At 43.9% G+C, this 16,205-nt stretch overlaps 1 pseudogene; it reads left to right on the top strand.

Annotated features, from left to right (window-relative positions):
- The first annotated feature begins 16,073 nt into the window (after positions 1-16,073).
- LOC123397257 overlaps positions 16,074-16,205 on the top strand; it is a 57,692-nt pseudogene continuing 57,560 nt past the window's right edge.

Below are 16,205 nucleotides of genomic sequence, written 5' to 3' on the forward strand. Positions count from 1 at the left end.
CCCTCTGAGAAAATTAGAGTTGAACCTAGCATTGCTATTATCAAAGATCTTCTGTCTGAAGAAGTTGAGGGACATAATATTCACTTATGTGAAGATGCTGCTAGAATTGCTAAACCTCACGCTAGAGACAAACATAGGCGTGTTGTTGGCATGCCTGTGGTTTCTGTTAAGATAGGAGATCATTGTTATCATGGTTTATGTGACTTGGGTGCTAGTGTTAGTGCAATACCTCAATCCTTATACGATGAAGTCAAAGATGAGATTACAGCTGTTGAGATAGAACCTATAGATGTCACTATTCATCTTGCCAATAGAGATACTATCTGCCCTGTGGGAATTGTTAGGGATGTTGAAGTCTTGTGTGGTAAAACGAAGTATCCTGCTGATTTCCTCGTTCTTGCTACCGCTCAAAATAGCTTTTGTCCCATCATATTTGGCAGACCTTTTCTCAATACCGTCAATGCTCATATTGATTGTGAGAAGCAAACTGTCACTGTTGGCTTTGAAGGTGTGTCACATGAGTTCAATTTCTCTAAGTTTGGTAGACAACCTCATGAAAAGGAGTTGCCTAGTAGGGATGAAACTATTGCCTTAGCCTCTATTGCCGTGCCTCCTACTGATCCCTTAGAGCAATACTTGCTTGAGCATGAAAATGATATGCATATGGATGAAAGGGATGAGATAGATAGAGTTGTCTTAGAACAATATCCTATCCTGAAGAATAATCTGCCTGTTGAACTGCTTGGGGATCCACCCCCACCGAAGGGTGATCCTGTGTTCGAGCTTAAACAGTGGCCTGATACTCTTAAGTATGCCTATCTTGATGAGAAGGAGATATATCATATCATAATTAGTGCTAGCCTCTCAGAGCATGAAGAAAAGAAGTTACTAAAAACTCTAAGAAGCACCGTGCTGCTATAGGATATACTCTTGATGATCTTAAGGGCATTAGTCCCACTCTATGCGAGCACAAGATCAAAACTGATCCTGAATTCAAACCAGTTGCTGATCATCAAAGGAGATTGAATCCTAAGATGAAAGAAGTAGTAAGAAAAGAAATACTAAAGCTCCTGGAAGCGGGTATTATCTATCATGTTGCTCATAGCGATTGGGTGAGTCCGGTGCATTGCGTTCCTAAGAAGGGAGGTATTACCATTGTCCCTAATGATAAGGATGAATTGATCCCATAGAGGATTATTACTGGCTATAGGATGGTGATTGATTTTAGGAAGTTGAATAAGGCCACTAGGAAAGATCATTACCCTCTTCCTTTTATCGACGAAATTCTAGAACGGCTGTCCAAACATACACACTTTTGCTTTCTAGACGGTTATTGTGGTTTCTCCCAAATACCAGTTGCACAATCTGATCAGGAGAAAACCACTTTCACCTGCCCTTTCGGTAACTTTGCTTATAGACGTATGCCTTTTGGCTTATGTAATGCACCTGCCACTTTTCAAAGATGTATGATGGCTATATTCTCTGACTTTTGTGAAAAGATTGTCGAGGTTTTCATGGATGACTTCTCCGTTTATGGGTCTTCCTTTGATGATTGCCTCAGCAACCTTGATCGAGTCTGACAGAGATGTAAAGACACCAACCTTGTCTTGAATTGGGAGAAGTGCCACTTTATGGTTAATGAAGGCATTGTCTTAGGACATAAAATTTTCGAAAGAGGTATTGAAGTCGATAAGGCTAAGGTTGATGCAATCGAGAAAATGCTATACCCCATAGATATCAAAGGGATAAGAAGTTTCCTTGGTCATGCTGGTTTCTATAGAAGGTTCATTAAGGACTTTGTTTGGTCATGCTGGTTTCTATAGAAGGTTCGATAAGGCTAAGGTAACAACAGTAGCAGCAGAGCAAGACAAGTAACAGCAGCACTGGGACAAACTCGTAGGCAATGGGTCGGTGATTTGTTTGGATGATATTCATCATGCAACAGTTATAACACAGAGAGATATGTGGCTAGCTCCCGTTCGTCAATGTGATGTAGGCATGCATTCCGTGTGACGTCATACGTGCTTAGGGAAAAGAACTTGCATGATGAATATTAAGGTTCTCCTTTTAATAAAGAACCGAACCAACGCATTAGCACTTGGTGAACACATGAACTCCTCAAACTATGGTCATCACCGGGAGTGGTTCCGGTTATTGTCACTCCGGGATTGCCGGATCATAACACATAGTAGGTAACTACAACTTGCAAGATCGGATCTAAAACACACATATATTGGTGACAACATAATAATTTCAGATCTGAAATCATGGCACTCGGGCCCTAGTGACAAGCATTAAGCGTGGCAAAGTAGTAGCAACATCAATCTCAGAACATAGTGGATACTAGGGATCAATCCCCATCAAAACTAACTCGATTACATGATAGATCTCATCCTACTCATCACCGCCTAGCGAGCCTACGAATAGATTACTCACGAACGACGAAGAGCTTCATGGAATTGGAGAGGGAAGAAGGCTGATGATGACGATGGCGACGATTTCCCCTCTCCGGAGCCCAAAACAGACTCCAGATCTGCCCTCTAGATGAAGAACAAGATGTGGCGGCGCCTCCGTATCGTAAACGCGACGAAATCTTCTCTCTTGATTTTTTCTGGGACGAAAGTGAACTTATAGAGCTGAGATTGGGGGCGGCAGAGCCACGTGGGCCCCACAAGCTTGCCATCCGCCACCAGGGGGTGGCGGCTACAGGGCTTGTGGCCCACTGGCCCATCCCCTCAGGTGGATCTTTGCGCAGGTATTTTTCATATTTTCCAAAAATATTCTCCATAAATTTTCAGGACGTTCTGAGAACTTTCATTTCTGCATAAAAATAACACCAAGGCAATTTTGCTGAAAACAACATCAGTCCAGGTTAGTTCCATTCAAATCATGCAAATTAGAGTCCAAAACAAGGGCAAAAGAGTTTGGAAAAGTAGATATGATGGAGACGTATCACCCACTCTCTTCAAGGATGCCTGTAAGTTTGTCTTGTCTTGTGACGAATGTCAAAGAATAGGTAATATTAGCAAACGTCAGGAAATGCCTATGAACTATTCACTTGTCATTGAACCATTTGACGTCTGGGGCTTTGATTATATGGGACATTTTCCCAAATCCAACAGGTATACTCACATCTTGGTTGCTGTTGATTATGTCACTAAGTGGGTAGATGCTATCCCCACTAGTAGTGCTGATCACAACACCTCTATCAAGATGCCGAAAGAAGTTATCTTCCCTAGATTTGGAGTCCCTATATATCTAATGACCGACGGTGGTTCACACTTCCATTCATGGTGCTTTCCGCAAGACGCTTGCTAATTAAGTACGATGTCAACCATAGAATTGCGTCTCCCTATCACCCTCAATCCAGTGGTCAAGTACAACTAAGTAATAGAGAGATTAAACTGATTCTGCAAAAGACTGTCAACAGGTCTAGAAATAATTGGTCTAAGAAGCTCGATGATGCACTGTGGGATTATAGAACTGTCTATAAGAATCCCATGGGCATGTCTCCGTACAAAATGGTGTACGGTAAAGTGATACGTCTCCATCGTATCTACTTTTCCAAACTCTTTTGCCCCTCTTTCGGACACTAATTTGCATGATTTGAATGGAACTAACCTGGAATGACGCTGTTTTCAGCAGAATTGCCTTGGTGTTATTTTTGTGCAGAAATCAAAGTTCTCCAAACATCCTGAAAATTTACGGAGATCATTTTTGGAAAATATGAAAAATATCTGCGCCAAGTTCCACCTGAGGGGGTGGGCCAGTGGGCCACAAGCCCTGGCTCCGCCACCCCCTGGTGGCGGTGGGCAGGCTTTTGGGGCCCACACGGCTCTGCCACCCCCAATCTCAGGTCTATAAGTTCCCTTTCGTCCCAGAAAAAATAAAAAGAGGAGATTTCATCGCGTTTGCGATACGGAGGCGCCGCCACAACCTGTTCTTCATCTGGAGGGCAGATCTGGAGTCCGTCTTGGGCTCCGGAGAGGGGAAATCGTCGCCATCGTCATCATCAACCTTCTTCCCTCTCCAATTCCATGAAGCTCTTCGTTGTTCGTGAGTAATCTATTCGTAGGCTCGCTGGGCGGTGATGAGTAGGATGAGATCTATCATGTAATCGAGTTAGTTTTGATGGGGATTGATCCCTAGTATCCACTATGTTTTGAGATTGATGTTGCTACTACTTTGCCATGCTTAATGCTTGTCACTAGGGCCCGAGTGCCATGATTTTAGATATGAAATTATTATGTTGTCACCAATATATGTGTGTTTTAGATCCGATCTTGCAAGTTGTAGTTACCTACTATGTGTTATGATCCGACAACCCCGGAGTGACAATAACCGGAACCACTCCCGGTGATGACCATAGTTTGAGGAGTTCATGTGTTCACCAAGTGCTAATGTGTTGGTCTGGTTCTTTATTAAAAGGAGAACCTTAATATCCCGTAGTTTCCTTTTGGACCCCGCTGCCACGGGAGGGATGGACAATAGATGTCATGCAAGTTCTTTTCCCTAAGCATGTATGACGACACACGGAATGCATGCCTACATCACATTGACGAACGGGAGCTAGCCACATATCTCTCCGTGTTATAACTGTTGCATGATGAATATCATCCAAACAAATCACCAAACCATTGCCTACGAGTTTGTCCTACTGCTGTTGTTACTACTGTTGCTACTGCTGTTACTTGTCTTGCTCTGCTGCTACTGTTGCTACTACTTTCGCCTGCTACTGTTACTTGTCTTGCTCTGCTGCTGTTACTACTGCTGTTACTTGTCTTGCTCTGTTGCTACTGTTGCTACTACTATCGCTTGCTACTGTTGCTACTTGCTACTGCTGTCATTACTGTTGTTCCTTGCTAGTGCCGTTACTCGCTACTTTGCTACTACTACTTTGCTTGGAGATACTAATCTTTCAGGTGTGGTTGAATCTGACATATTCAGCTGCTAATACTTGAGAGTTTTCTCTCACCTCCCATCGTGCGAACCAACAAATTTGGGTTGAATACTCTACCCTCGAAAACTGCTACGATCCCACACGCTGGTGGGCCGTCAACAACATTCTTCTAGCTTCGATTGCCGGAGAGTGCTAGCAGCATTTTTCTGGCACCGTTGCCGGGGAAGCACAACTGACATCATAAAGCATGTCATTTACCTCTTGATCTAGAGCATAAAGCTTATTGGGCAATCAAAGAGCTCAACTTTGATTTCAAACTTGCCGGTGAGAAGACGTATTTGACATTAGCTCGCTTGATGAGTGGAGAACTCAAGCATATGAGAATGCCAAGCTGTTCAAAGAGAAGGTTATGAGGTGGCATGATAAAAGGATACAAAAGCGTGAGTTCATTGTAGGTGATCATGTCTTGCTATATAACTCTCGTTTAAGATTCTTTGCAAGCAAGCTCCTCTCTAAATGGGAAGGTCCCTATGTTGTTGAGGAAGTATATCTTTCCGGTGCTATCAAGATCAACAACACGGAAGGTAATTGTCCGAGAGTGGTAAACGGGCAAAGAATCAAGCATTATATTTCAGGTACTCCCATAAATGTTGAAAGCAATATCATCAATACCATAACTCCGGAAGAATACCTAAGGGACATTTATCAGCCTGTTTAGACTCCGAAAACGAAGAGGTATGTGATTCGGTAAGAAAACAGAGTCCAAAACTTTTCCAGTAGGAAATTTTCTCCGTTTTGGAATATTTGAAAAAAATACAAAAATTGGAAGTAGTCCGGAAAGTGCGCGAGGAGGCGACAAGCCTGCACGGCGTGGGCCCACCCCCTGGCCGCGCCGTGAGGGCTTGTGGCCACCTCGTGCGCCTCCCGGACTCCGTTTTCATGCAGGTGACTCCTTCTGGTATGGAAAAAATCATTATTTATACTTCCGTTTGGTCTGACCCTTGCATCACGCAGATTTCCTCTGTTTTTCGTTTCGAGCCTGTTTTCTGCCGCAGATCTAGGTCAAGATGTCGTCCCAGGAATCTGTGGGGGAGAACAACCTCCGTCAAATCTATGGGGAAGTTCATGCTGATCTGAAAAGGATGGAGGTCATGGAGGCTAGAGAGAGGCTACCTAAAGAAAACAAGGGCAAAGCCAAGGAGAAGGATCAGGCATGGGATGAAGTGCAATTTGTGCTCAACAAGGAAGAAGTTGAAGGAGTGGATTTCCTCCAACCCTACCTCCATCTACTGTCTCCATCCTTGATTGAACTCTTGAGGTTTTGTGAAACAACTCGTGCTCGCAATACTTGTCTCACTCGTGAAGTTGTTTTGCTGGAAAAACATATCGTAGATCTCCAAGGCATAAATCAAAGATTAATGGCCCTCTTGGAGTCAAAGATTGCTACAACTCCACCATCACCACCAAAGGAAGACAACTGAGCATTGGTATGGGCAATCCCCTTGGCTTGTGCCAAGCTTGGGGGAGTTGCCCCGGTATCGTATCACCATCTCATATTTTGCCTTTACCTTTGTTTTTAGTTTTCCTTTTCAGTTTTCTTTTTCTCTAGTAGTTTAAAAGTCTTAGTGTTTTAGTCTTGAGTTTTGCTTTGTGTCACCCCCGATGTATTCTTGCTCGTGAGCCATATAATAAAGAGTGTCTTAGTTGAAGGGCTTTGCCTCTTGCCATGATCAAAAGAGTGAGAATAGAACAAAAGCATGAAAGATCATGTAATGATCTTATGGGAAGTGATGGCTTCACATATAAAAAGAATGAGGATTGAAACTTGTTGAGGGTAGGCAAACGTAGACCTTGGTCATTGTTGCAATTAATAGGAAGTGATAAGGAAGGAGAGGTTCACATATAAATATATCGTCTCTGACACCATCTATGATTGTGAACACTTACCAAACTACTGCATGCCTAGAAGTAGATGTTGGACAAGGAAGACAATGTAATGGATTGTGTTTGCTTGGCTCTGAACAATGTTATATGATTAGAGATCCCTTAGCATGTGACGATTGCTTCCACCTCATATTATCCAAAACTCCTGCACCAAGTAGAGATACTACTTGTGCATCCATAAACCTTCAAACTAGTTTTGCCATGAGTGTCCACCATACCTACCTATGAATTGAATAAGATCCCTCAAGTAAGTTGTCATCGGTGCAAGCAATAAAATTTGCTCTCTAATATGTATGATCTATTAGTCTGTGGAAAATAAGCTTTATACGAACCTGTGATGAAGAAGACCTAAAAGCGATAGACTGCATAATAAAGTTCTTTATCACAGGGGGCAATATAAAGTGATGTTCCTCCGTGCTAAGAGGACACGCATACAAACCTCAAAAGCGCATGACAACCTGTGCTTCCCTCTGCGAAGGGCCTATCTCGTACCTTTACTTTTTGCCCTTGAAAGAGTCATGGTGATCTTCACCAATTCCTTATTTTGCCTTTGTCTTGGCTACCGTCACATGCTTGGGAAAGATCTATATTCATATGTCAACTTGGAGGTAAGTATTCATGAATTATTATTGTTGACCTTACCCTTGAGGTAAGTAGTTGGGAGGCAAAACTATAAGCCCCTATCTTTCTCAGTGTCCAGCTGAAACTTTGATCTCATGAGTACCACGTGAGTTGTAGCAACTGTAGAGAACGAAAGAATGATTGAGTATGTGGATTTTCTTTACAAGCTCTTACTTGATTCTTTCTGACGCTGTGATAAATTGCAATTGCTTCAATGACTAAAGGCTATCGGTTGTTACTTCTCGGTAAGGTTCTTGATCCATGCTTTACTTTGTGAAGGAATTATCACTTTAGCATGAGAGATTATATGTTGGTATTGCTGTTCTAATCATGATCATGATGCATGCATGTTCGTATCTTGTTTTGTCGACACCTTGCTCCCTAAACATGTGGACATATTTATTGAGCTCGGCTTTCGCTTGAGGACAAGCGAGGTCTAAGCTTGGGGGAGTTGATACGTCCATTTTGCATCATGTTTTCATGTTGATATTTATCGCTTCTTTTGTTGTTATTTCACTTCACGGTACTATTCTTATGCCTTTTCTCTCTTATTTTGCAAGGTTTACATGAAGAGGGAGAATACCGGCAACTGGAATTCTGGCCTGAAAGTGGAGCAAAGTTGAGATACCTATTCTACGCAACTCCAAACGCCGTGAAAATCAACGGAGATTGTTTTCCCAATTTATAAAAAATACTAGGACGAAGAAGTGTCGGAAGGGCACGAGGGGGTGCCCACAAGCCTGCACGGCGCGACCACCCCCCCAGGTCGCGCCATGGGGGCTTGTGGGCAGCCCACTGGCCCACTGGCCCCCTCTTTTGCTATATGGAGGGTTTCGTCCAGGAATTTTTTTAGAAAGGAGCTTTTTCGTGGTTTCGCCGCCGCCACGAGGCGGAACTTGAGCAGAACCAATCTAGAGCTCCGGCAGGACAATCCTGCCGGGGAAACTTCCCTCCCGGAGGGGGAAATCGTCGCCATCGTCATCACCAACACTCCTCTCATCGGAGGGGACTCGTCACCATCAACATCTTCATCAGCACCATCTCATCTCCAAACCCTAGTTCAACTCTTGTAACCAATCTCCGTTTCGCGACTCCGATTGGTACTTGTAAGGTTGCTAGTAGTGTTGATTACTCTTTGTAGTTGATGCTAGTTGGATTACTTGGTGGAAGAGTTTATGTTCAGATCCTTGATGCTACTCATTACCCCTCTGATCATGATTATGATTATGCTTTGTGAGTAGTTAGTTTTGTTCCTGAGGACATGGGATAAGTCATGCTAATAATAGTCATGTGAATTTGGTATTCGTTCGGTATTTTGATATGTTGTATGTTGTTTTTCCTCTAGTGGTGTTATGTGAACGTCGACTACATAACACTTCACCATTATTTGGGCCTAGAGGAAGGCATTGGGAAGTAGTAAGTAGATGATGGGTTGCTAGAGTGACAGAAGCTTAAACCCTAGTTTATGCGTTGCTTCGTAAGGGGCTGATTTGGATCCACTAGTTTAATGCTATGGTTAGACTTTGTCTTAATTCTTCTTTCGTAGTTGCGGATGCTTGCGAGAGGGGTTAATCGTAAGTGGGATGCTTGTCCAAGTAAGGGCAGTACCCAAGCGCCGGTCCACCCACATATCAAACTATCAAAGTAACGAACGCGAATCATATGAACATGATGAAACTAGCATGACAGAAATTCCCGTGTGTCCTCGGGAGCGTTTTTCCTCCTATAAGACTTTGTCCAGGCTTGTCCCTTGCTACAAAAGGGATTGGGCCACTTTGCTGCACCGTTGCTACTTTTGTTACTTGTTGCTTGCTAAAAATCTTCTCACCACACAATCACTTGTTACTGACAATTTCAGTGTCTGCAGATTTTTTTTCTTGCTGAAAACCACTTGTGAGATCCTTCTGCTCCTCGTTGGGTTCGATACTCTTACTTATCGAAAGGACTACGGTTGATCCCCTATACTTGTGGGTCATCAAGGGGGCCAGACGCCACTGATGCTGGCGTTTGGGATTCAGGGGAAGACGCCAGGTACCCTTACCTGGCGTCTTGGTGTGTGCACACACACGAGAAGGTTTACACTAAATTGGGCAAATGAGACGCCAGGGACCCTGGCGTCTGGTGGTGAGGGCCAGACGCCAGTGTCACTAGCGTCTGGGTGTGTGCATAGACACCAGAAGATTTGCACTAAATTAGACATATGAGACGCCAGGGACCCTGGCGTCTGGTGCTGGCCAGAGGGCCAGACGAGAGGGACCGTGGTGTTTGGGTTTGTGCACACAGAAACCTACTAAACCAATAGTTTTGCACAGAAACCTACTAAACCATTGCATGTCCAACTTTTTGCTAACATTAATAAGTTGAAATAACTAGGTTTACATACATAGTCTCGACACACATAAGTTCACGTACATAGTCTCCACAACGGTAAGTTCACATGCATAGTCTCCACCCACATAAGTTCACGACTAGTTCATCGACGCAGTGCTCATTTTCTACTGAGTAGTACGTGGTCATTTTCCCTTCTTATCACGTGCCTCGTCTTCTGCTTGTGCATCACAAGCCCTTGCAAGCTTTCTTGCCCTCTCTTCTTGGCGACCCTCCTTCTCTTTGCGCTTCTTCTCTTCCTCACGCTTCTTCTTCTCCTTCTTCACCTTCTCACGACGCTCCCTCTCCTCCTTACGTGCCAAAGATTCATTGAAAAGGCATTGCCTCCACATGGCGTCTCGATATTGGGCCTCTTGGATACGTTGGGGTACTTCATGATCTATCCAGTTGAAGTACTTGTAAAGAGGCGGAGGCGACTACATAAAATACATGTTTATATTAGTAATATGAGTTCTACCAAATGAAAAATATTTGGATGTCACATCTAACATACCGGTGGTAAGTCATATGCGTTAGTTAGCCTCGGTTTATCATGTGCGTAGTTGGGACACACGAAAAATCTTCGGCCTTCTGTCCATTCTTTTTTACGGTCATTGGAAACCATCACCTTGCAAACATCACCGCACCAACATGATGGTGTGGGCACATCCTTCTCCTTGATCTTGTCCAACTCGACCGCCATCCACTTCTTTGGCATGTCCCATTGGTCAAGGCACGACGGCCTCGTCATGGAACCGGATGAAGACATGCCTACAAAAAGAGTAAGAACTTGTTAGCAAAATACAGAAACAATATATTTAAATACAACAAAATAAAACAAGAAATCAACAAAATATTTAAATATAACAAAATAAACAATGCATATACCATTCTTCTTTTATCAACCATTTGGATTAACCAAATAACCAAATGTTGATCCATTATCAACATATCCTCTACGACGAACACCACCTCTAGCACTTGAGCTACCTCTACGAGGACCACCACCACCTCTAGCACTTGAGCTACCTCTACGAGGACGACCACCACCTCTAGCACTCGTGCTTCCTCTACCACCACCACCACCACCTCGAACACTTGTGCCTCCTCTACGACCACCAACACCACCTCTACCACTTGTGCTTCCTGTACAACCACCACCACCTCTAGCACTTGTGCTTCCTGTACCAGCACCACCACCACAACCACCACCTCTAGCACTTGTGCTTCCTATACGACCAACACCACCATCACCACCACCTGTAGCACTTGTGCTTCCTGTACCACCACCACCACCACCACCCCTTCGACGTTCTCCTTTTCTTGCATGTACGTGTATTGTGTCGCCCTTCATTGCAAACACCACAGTTGATATTATTCAGAGCCTCCATCAAATGCCCTCTACCAAATTGATTCATGCCAGTGTATCCAGCAAGGTCATCCATATCACCCCTGAACCTCTTAGTTCTTCTTCTACCCTTTGTCTCCACCTTCAAGAAAGGGCCTGGCTTAATATGGGTGCCATGATACTGAGTCCATTATGATTGGTCTAAGAATGGGTGAAACCGAGGCGCCCATGTCAACCTAGTAGCTTCCACATGGAACTCTTGCATCCGCACGGTTTTCCCATCGGAAACTGATATGTTTGCCGCCTTAGCCGCAGTTATCAAATGTGAACATGGCCAATGATACTTACTGGGCCTCTCGCACTAGCACCACCGTGTCTGGAGGTGCACCTCATATGCGGCACCACCATATGAATGACCGTCTCGTGTTGTGCCACCTGGCTCGTCGATTTGATATTTCATTTCATACCTGTTGAATGTGATAATTTGTTGTTGCGAAGACTTGGTTGCTTGTAACCGAAGCCATTCATCAACCTTCGTCGGGTAATCCATTTTCTCACCTATCTAGTCGGCAGTCTCTTCCGAATGACTCTGAAAGTACTCATTAAGCTTGAAGAAGGTATACTCCACTATTGTTGTCACCGGTAATGAACGGGCACCCTTGAGCATGTTGTTGAAAGATTCAACCAAGTTGCTCGTCATGTCGCCATACCGCCTTCCTCCATCATCATGAGCACGTGCCCACTTGTGCTTCTCGCTGAAATTCCTGGTTAAGAATTCTCCCCCCCGACGTTCACCGCTGCAAAGAGTTTGTTGTACCGAGCATCGAAAGCTTGTGTGGTGAAGGCCACACATACATGGGTATGGTCTTTACTGAACTCCTTGCTCTTACATGCCCGGTAAAAGTTGGCCACGAAATGCCGCATGCACCATCTGTGGTGAAGCTTTGGACAACCTGGAATAACAATGTCCACTGCCTTGAGTATGCCATGGTGTCGATCCGATATGATGCATACCTCCCTATTATCAACAATCACCTTGTGCCTCACATGACCCATGAACCCCTCCCAATTGCCTTGGTGCTTCGAAGGCACCAAAGCAAATGCAACTGGCAACACATTGTCGTTCGACGAGTGGGCCATTGTTACCATTAGTGTGCCCTTATATCTACCGGTCAAGAAGGCGCCATCTATAGACAAGACCAGACGACAATGCTTAAATGCTTGCACACATTGTCCATAACACCAGAAAGCACGGTGGAACACCCCGTGCCTATCTTCGACGACATGATACATGCCCGGGTTCCTATGTGCAATCGATCCCAACAATCTGGGGAGCCGGTTGTATGCTTCTTCGTAACCACCATACAACATCCGAATAGCATTTTCCTTGGCCCTCCATGCCTTCCCATACTTGACTGCATAACCATACAGTTTTTTCGCCGTCCTCATGAGAAACCTTACTTTGACAGTGGGATCAACAGCTATGTCTCTCATAAATTTGTATCCCAGGTACTCAGACATGAGCGGTGTGTCCTACGATCATGTTTCTTTGGTCGTCTGCATAAATGAGTGGGAACACAACTTCTTAACACCCATTCTCCGGTTTCTTCTAACTTTCTGGCACGAACCTTCCGTATGCATCCTTCATCTGCTTTCACACACTTCACAGTGAACCGCAAATTTATGTCGGAGTGCTCAACATAAAATGGCATGTGGTTACGAATGGTATAGTCAGACAACCAAACCTTCATGGCAGGCAAAGAGGGGAACTTCAATCCTTTCTTCAAATAAGCATTCTCGACCTCATTCTCATCCCTTGGTTCACCTAGATCAGGGCAAGGTGTTGGCTCAACCGCCGTCTTCCTCATGCCACCATCAACTACGGCTTTATGGGCAAGGTTGAGATCTCGAAACAAGTGAGTTCTTTTTTTCAAGCCGGTCAACTCAAAGTGAATTTGGTTTTCCTCTTTCGTGAATCCATCCTCATCCAATTCTTCCTGAGGACCTTCGTCATCTAAATCATACCCATATAGACGCCTAAAAGGTAACTCACGATCCATCTCCTTTTGTGCTATGTATGCATTCAAGTCACCAATATCAATACCATGAAACCCTTCCTCTACCTCATCGAAATCACCATCAACATCAACATCCTTTAGAATTACTTCCTTACTAGCAATCACATCAACTTCGTATTCTTGGCTTGTTGGTGGTGGGCGAATAGCATTAGGGGCATGAAATTCAACCTCACTTTCTAGTTGGCTATAAGCATTGGAAGCATCAATCGTAATCATTTGCTCAACAGAAGGCAAACTTGTCCTATCGGCCATTGGGAAGAGACAAGCATGTTCAAGTCAATTTCAGCCCGAGGTGGTTCAACCTTCGTGGCAAACAATTCAATTGACTTGTCATCTGATTTTTTAACTTGTTCCTTGTACACGTCCCAATGCAAGTCAGAGGTGATAGGCATACTTTTCAAGCGAGATTTGACTCCAACTCCAACATCATACCTTCCTATTAACTTAACACCATCATTGGGTTCCATCCAATTTAAGACATGTATCACTTTTGCAACAAGCTCATCAGAGCTAGGGCTTCTATCAAAGACAATGGCTTCCTCATCCCCATCCGTATTGTTAGTCAAAAATGCCTCCTTGTCCATATAATGAACATTAACAAGTCTCCCCATCTAAAGACACCATCAATGAATTAAACACATCAGTGACAATTGTGGTTTCTCTAGTTGGCTATAAGATACACTAATGACATTACTTAAGATACACTAATGATAAACACTAATTAATCATAAATTTAAAATTTTCTACTCATGAAGCTAATATTTATAGCTACCACAAGCTCATCCATATCACCACAAGCTATAATACAAGCTAACCCTAAAAGAGACCAAAATAATGGCAAAAGGCATGAACTAGGGTTTCTCCAACAATTCAAATATCTGTGCAAATAACAAGATTTAAGCAAAAACTAATTGAATGAATCAAAGGAGATTACCACAAGCAACAAGTGATGCAAAGATCCACCGAAGGAAACAACCTTTTGAAGAGGATTTGAGGGGGGAGGTTGAGGTTTGGAGAGAGGGGAAAATGAGAGCAGGAGGAGAAAGCTCGGGCTGGGGAGAGTGAGTGGGGTGGGTCCCATCCACTCTCCCGTGGGTTGTTTAAGTTACCCGAGCCAGACGTCATGTTGCCTAGCGTTTGGGTCTGGGTACCAGACGTCAGAGACCCGACGTCTGGTCCCTTCGCCACGTCATCTGGTCAACGACATGATCGACTGGGCCCAGCCAGACGCCAGGGATGCTGGCGTCACGTAGAAAGGTTAGATCAGATTTTTTTTTAAACGAAGGTTCGATCTGTATTTTGTTTGCCTTAAAGGTTATAAAAAAAAAATTGACCCGCTCTCGGTCTCACTCTAGCCAACTCCCTCAAGCCCTAGCCGAATCGCGTGTTCCGCGAAAGGCAAAAGCGATACCGCATCAACGAGAAGCGCGGCCGCCCACTGCCCACGGTCAACGCATATCGTTACCGTCTCGCATCTTCCGACTCTGCTCCTCTCCCGAGCTCACTCTCCACCTCCTCCCCCTCGATCCCCTCCGCCCCGTTGCACATTGCCGGCGCCGGTGGCAGCCTGGGTTCTCCAACTCGACGCCGCTCTACTTCTCGGGCAGCTACGCCACACGAGGAGTCACGGTGGCCGATCCCCTCTTCGGATCTCCAAGCCCAGTGTCGTCGTCGACGCATTACCCTCTGCTCTCCTTCCTCCGTATAACAAATCAGGTTAGGGCCAGCTCTTTCTTATCTTCATTGTTTTCTTGCGGTGCCTCTCCTCGTAACTGCTGTGAGGTGTCATTCTTGTTCATGCTGATTCTGGTTTTGTTCTTCTCACATTCGAAATTCAATAAAAGAAGAACAAAAACTTGGTCAATAACTGTGAAGGAAAAGAGCTGAGAGCTAGCCCAGTTGAGATACGGGGAGCAAAACTCTTTGTCTGACATAACAACCTGAACATTAGTGTGTTCTTTGTTAACAGTTCTTCAGAGTTTGTTTATTTGTTGTATCGGTGTGTCTTGTGCACTTGATGTATAAAAAATGTTTGTTAAACTTTTTCTAGTCTGAAGCCTTTGAACTAGGGTGGTGGTGAATTCATTACCGAAGTGCATGTGAAAGCAACCGCTTGATGCCAGTTTCTCTATTTGGAACACGCATGCGTACGCAAGTGAGCTTGCTTTGGCATATAACCAAACACAGTGAAGTAATTTGATACTCTTTACTGGTTCGAACCAAACAAAATTCCAGATGGTTGGTACCCACATACCACTGTATTCACATACCAATGCTCTTTACGATACTCCTTTTTCCTGTCAGAAAGCAGCTGGATGCTGGTTCGTGTTTCGTTCAGTTATCTCTTTGGTAATGGAAAGTGTTTGGAAAAGAAAAAAAAGTTATGCAGAATCACCCCATGAAGCTCCAGTTAATAACACAGTAGAACTGAACAATAGTATTTATCTTGCTATCTCCTACCTACAATTTCGACCTTTCCTTATGGAGCATTCCCTCCATCGATGAAGTTCAGCAACAAAATTGAATATGTTTCTACAATTTTGTGCAAATCACTGAAGAAGCAACCTTGGTTTATTATAATTAAACCAGACCATGTTTATTCTTCATCGCATAGAGAATATGTTCTGTTATCTTCGTTTGATTTATGTGTTGGACTGAAATCGACTCTTATCTTACCCCATCTTTTGATCAACTTACCGAAAAAGGCTTTCGCCCCGCTTTATATATAAAGCAACCATCATCAACAATCTTTTGATCAACTTCCTAACCTTCAGCAGCAAGAGGAGATCTTTTATGACAAACTACCTTTGAAAGAATGCACATCAATGTTTTTGTCAGTACACAGGCATCTAATGTGGCCACAAATCACTTGCCAATCATTGATTCTGCAGAGAACTCTTATGTTGTTGATAACTCTGGTTAGCTGAGTTTTGAGTTTCACACTTTT

The sequence above is a fragment of the Hordeum vulgare genome, chromosome 5H (genome assembly GCF_904849725.1).
Source record: "Hordeum vulgare subsp. vulgare chromosome 5H, MorexV3_pseudomolecules_assembly, whole genome shotgun sequence".
NCBI lineage: Eukaryota > Viridiplantae > Streptophyta > Magnoliopsida > Poales > Poaceae > Hordeum > Hordeum vulgare.